The following is a 6,000-nucleotide window of genomic DNA, read 5'->3' as shown; positions in this document are numbered from 1 at the left end:
TCTAAATTTGTTTCGTACCTTATGAGTGGCCCATGCATATGTAATGATAGGAATATATATATACTGTCATAAATAATGGCCATTGCATCTGCAAATAGTCCCCAGTCTCTTCTGGCTACTTGTGCAAAAGCTTGAAGTATAAATCCTGTACAGTTAGAGATATATTCCACATGTTTATCCTACAAAAATCAGAAATCAAGTATAACACCCAAGTATTTGAGTTTTTTTTTTTCAACTTTGATTGTGTTGTTATTCATTTTAAGGTGTGGTGGTCTGAGGTAGGTATTTCATATTGTGATCATAAGGTTGGCACCTCTTTAGTGCCTTGTCAGGACTGACATCACTGTGTCTTCTAGGACAGACACAAATTTGGAATTTGCATGAGCTGTCACGAGTACGGGTGATTGGATTCAGGATGGAGGAGGATTGAGAGACGGATCGCAAGTGAATCACACGGATACAAGGTTAAAAGTTAAAATAACTGATTTAATTCTACAAAAAAGAGAATGCATAGTTTTATGCTATTGAATAATGGTTGAGAGAGAGGGTTTACAAGAAACTGTGAGTTGGTATATATAGATTTACTGCACTTAATAGTGTGGATTCCAGATCACTGACTTGTTTGGATGGTCGGGGAGGCGTCATTCCTCGGTAATAAAAAAAAAATGGAAACTTTTTCAAAGACGAAAAATGAATGTTTTCTCAAGTCTGCCTCTCACAATATGGTAAAATGATTTAAAAGAAAAAAATTAACCCCTTTCAAATTTTTTACAAAATTTATTTGGCAATATATAAATACATGCTAAATATTTAACATTGATGATATTACATTTTAAAGTACAATAGAAACAATATTTATTTGTACATTTTATATTTTACAAACAGTATATACTCAATTCCCTGCCTTTTGACAATACAAAAATGATTTTTCTTTTCAGAAAACAAAGTGGAACGGACACCAGTTGGCCAAATCTTTCCTCTGAAGTAAAAGGTTAGTGGCTCCCAGAGATGTATTACCTGTCTTTTAATTAACAAAGCTTTAAATCAACTGAGTTTCAATCTAAGCTGTGATAAAATATTTTAAAAATATACTTAGATTCACAACTCAAATAATAAATTTCAATTTTTGACAAATACTCTAACCAAAGAAAATTAGAGTTTCTTGAAGAAATCCTGAATGTCATTAACTGTTATTTTTCATCAAAGACAGCGAGTAACAAAAAACTGACATAACACTAATGATAATTTTCAACTAGTTGGTGCCAGAAATACACATCAAACAAGAGAATTAAAAAAAACTTACTGTAACTAACAAGAAAACTTTGTAAATAACAATATAGGAAATTATAATAAATATTTTTATAAAATAGCTCATCAGTAGAATTCTCTGGAAAAAAAGACAACACTTGATAGATATTTGCAAAAAACAGATCAAATTTTCTCCCAAAAACAAGTACAATGTAACATAAATATATTATTTAAAATAATCAAGTGGATGAAAATTTAATTTAATTTTTATATGCACTTCATTTCTACTGTTTAAACAAGTATGTTTGAAATATTGTTGCCAGGTAGTATGATTAATTAACCTCTATGACATTAATTAAAGAACAGAACAAAATGGAATTAGTCCAAGTTTATATTTTTTATGCTTCCATTTGAAATTATTAATATTAAATACTCAGAAGTAGTAATAATAAAATGTGATAACTTAATATAGACTGTCCTACAAAAAGATTTTTAGTCAAAACACTTGTAAGCACTACTAGTCTAATGAAAATAAGGAGTTAACATTTTGTGCAGTATCAAATTAATAGATTGAAAATGCTAGGTTTCAAATATAGATATTTTTACTGAAGATATCCAATGACACTAATTAAGAATAAATGTTCTTAAATAAATGGAATTAAAATTAACCAGTAAATAATTTTATTTACCGTTTAATAATGGTTGGCATCTGTAAGAAAATAATCAAATATTCACTGTTAAGATAATTTGTTTTTTGTTGCATGATAAAATTTAAAAGGGACATGCATACTTCTGGCACCAATTTCCAATCCAAATAAATTTGTTTGTATTATATATATAAAAAAAATCAATTGAATTTATATTAAATTCCTAATTTATAAAATCGTCACTTGAACTGATAAGTAAGTTTAAGATTATGTATAAATCAAACAAGACTATTAACAAACTTACTTATCAGTTCAGAGTAAGATGAAGTACATAATGTTTTAAATCACAGAATACAACCAGATAACCTTATCTTACAGAAAAGTATTATGCATTCTTCCACTTTGATACAATACAAAGTTATATCAACTTAATTATCTGTGACCAATTAAAATTAGATAATATATAACTTGTAAATTCCTTTTTAAAATAAAATTATTCTATAAAATTTTTTCAGATGTATCACAGAGACTTTCAAGATAAATAAATCTAAGTATTGTATACAAAATAAGATCACCACACAATAACTTTGTAATTATCCTTGAGAGACGTGAAATTCTTCAAAATGCATCCTTCCGCGGCTAGAGTGAAAATGAAATCTTGCCAGGTCTTTTCTGGTAACGATGCCAATGACCTGAAATGTGCATTAAAAATAATTTAAAAGAACAAAAATGTACAAAAACATACATTTTAAAAAAATTAACTCACCTCGTTTCTATCATTCACCACAACAATGTGGCGAAGACCTAAAGCACGAAACAGACGAAATATACGAGGAAGAGAAGCAGTCTGAAATTTATAATTAATTATATATAAACAATAATTGTCAACAATACAGAAATAATAATGCTTTTAATTTATATTTAATATTGTTGAAAATTATTATTACTCTATTATTTCTGTAATTCAACAGTATACATATAGAACATTACTGCAACTGAATTAAAAATTCCGATTCATAAGTTTGAATAATATATTATCATCATATGTTTAAAAACTGATAATTGAAATTATTCTTAGCATGTTACAATATTGAATAGTTTAATAAATTTGAAACTATTCTGGGAACTATATTATCAATAGAAACTTATTATAGTAAAGCATCGTTTATCCGAATCAACTGGGGACTGGAGTTGTTCCGATAACCGATTATGTACAAAAAAAATATATTAACCTATTCCGTGTTGAAATTTTTCTCCGTCGTGTGTCACTTCGTGTTGAATTTTCATAAATTTTTTAAAATAATAATCGTGGCTATTGTATCGTTAAAAATTATTTCTTTATTTTGTACAAACAAAATAAATATATTGAAAAACAAAAANAATGAATTTAATTGTTAACTTCATGAAATCTTAATGTTTAATATTTTATAAAATGCGATTTTATATTTATTTGAAGAATTTCAAATCTGATTTCAATTCAATATTTTATAATCTGATTTCACTCTAAATTCTCACTTAAATTTCCATTAACCAGCAATGACATGCAATTAGTTTCCAGTTAGTACTGCTGTATGCAAAAGGAGGTGATTTGCTGCTGATTTTTCACACGTAATTACATTGCATGTAATTGTCATTCCTCAAATTTGACAATTCTAAAAAATCCTATGGTGTCTGTCTTCTTTGCACTTGTCAAATTTCAAATTCTTACATTGTTTAGTTCATGAGACAGAACAATGTCCTTAACCCTTCTCCCATAAGATGTCTCTGAGTTGGCACTAGCATGGTCTAATGTGAAACAAGTTCAGTTGGAAATGATTGAGGGAGGGCAGGTATTTCTTAGGAACCTGTATTCTTAGGTTTCTGTATTTTCTAGACACAAACTTGAGAAGACCTCATGACTGATGCATTGAAAAATGGTGTCAGAATGGAAAATTTCCACAAGCAAACTAATAGATGCAGAAAATTGTTTGCAAGTTAATATCCATGTTCATTTATATTCTCAACAAAATACTTCTGAAATTCTTTTGAACTCAATTTTTCTCAACTTGTTTTTCATACCATTTTGTTAGATGATATGCATTTATATGTTGAATCTCTGTTTTAGAAATTTTTTGTAAATAGTAGTACCGATTTATTTAGTTAATATAACCTAAAATAATTTTTATATTTTTTAAAGCTATTTCCTTACTCCGAAGACAGTATTTTAGTGTTTTTATATTAAATTTACAGTAGGAAATATGATAGTAGTATTGGTGAAATTGATTTTCCTAAACTACAACATTTGAGATAAATTTGAATGAAGTTTTTTATATATAGAGAGGGAGTAATTGCTCAGAATAATTGTTATAACTTCAGTTATTAATTTAATTGTAATTTTACTGCAATACTGAAATTAAATTATAATTTACACACACACAACCAGATAATACCTTGATATAAGTTGCTGTTCTGTACAATATTTATATAATGTTTAACAAATGTCACATTATCTGACTCCTTTTGTAGAGAAATAAAACTATTTCTGAAATTGTCTTCCATATTTTCTCCCTGCTAGTAACATTTATTTTTTATGGGTTAAAAATTTCATTAATTGGTATGAATTTGCAAATTTGATTGATTCATCTCTCTGCAATACATTGTTCCTGATGACAAATCAAATTTTTTTGCTATTGAACACAAGACTGTATTGTTATTAAAACTCTTGCCGTTTATTCACTTCATTCAGTTGAACAGTAACCACCGGGCGGTGGTTACTGTTCAACTGAATAAAGTGGATAAACGCCAAGAGTTTTAATAACAACACAGTCTTGTGTTCAATAGCAAATAAATACAAAAACACAGTTTCAAAAAACGACAAATCAAATTCTTTTGGATGAAAACTGTGACATAAAATGTCATGTAATATATAGTTTGTCATAATTATTAAATGAATTCTGCTTTTATTTTCTTTAATATAATATTGCAGCTTTTATTTGTATCTCAGGTATGATATTGAATATTGCATTTTTATTTATAAAAAAATATTTTATTTAATATATTTGATAATTTGTTGAATAAGAATTTTTTTTTCCTATAGTAAATCTGTGATATCAATTTTCAAAGATAAGAGATTTTTTTTATAATTTAAGAAAAGAGACCAAAGAAGAGAAATCAAAATCTAGATTAAATTGCTCTATTCCAAATATATGAATTCTTATTTCAGTTTAGAATGTAAATAAAATACGATGATAGATTGCACAGCTTTTTCATAAAATGAAATTCTCATTCATGAGATTAGGGAGAAAATTACTGTAATTGATCCCAGTCTGTATTTTTGTACAAATGGAAGTATATGTGTAATGTATTAGCGGCATGTTTTGCTATTTATTTCTTTTGATAAATTCCAATACGCATCGTTAGACTACGTTCTTAAATTTCATTTTTTTAATAGTATTTTTATTTAATATATTCAAGAATTTTATAAATGGTTAGCTGCATTTATGTATAATGTAATTACTGCATTGACAGAATTGAATGAAAGTATTTTTTTTTATATCAGAAAACACCATTCAGTTAAGATTCATCACTTAACTATATAATAGTCTCACACAAAATATTATAAAGAAATAATTGTAGCAGTAGTTGGTCTTTTAATCGAAAATTCACCTTCTCTGGACTATGTAGCAGCAAAATTGCATATTCTTCTACGATAAAGGTAAAACTTACTAACCAATTTTGCAATTTAGAATATGTTCATGCTGCCAATAGTATTGTAGAATTGAGTTTGTTATATAAAATAAACAAGTGCTATTACTGGAAATGTTGTGACATACATATGTGGAATTATGTTGTATGTTACTTTCTTCTTATATTATCAAAATATAATTTATCGTATTTAAAAATCTTTAACAGTCTCTAATGTCAGTTATGGTTTTGCATGAAATCAACTCTCGCAACTGAAAAATTTTATAAATGTAACATTGTTTGAACAAATTCCATCCAAATGTTGGATAATCCAAAATGCCAAAAGTTTCAGAGAATTGTTACATCCTTTTAAAATCTGTTATGACCATTCACAATTCTTGTATTGAATATAATGTTGACCACTTATGTGTATACATCCAAT

The sequence above is a fragment of the Centruroides sculpturatus genome, unplaced genomic scaffold (genome assembly GCF_000671375.1).
Source record: "Centruroides sculpturatus isolate CEXI.00-Female unplaced genomic scaffold, Cexi_2.0 scaffold1355, whole genome shotgun sequence".
NCBI lineage: Eukaryota > Metazoa > Arthropoda > Arachnida > Scorpiones > Buthidae > Centruroides > Centruroides sculpturatus.
The sequence above is the reverse complement of the archived record's forward strand: the minus strand, read 5'-3'. Positions refer to the sequence as shown.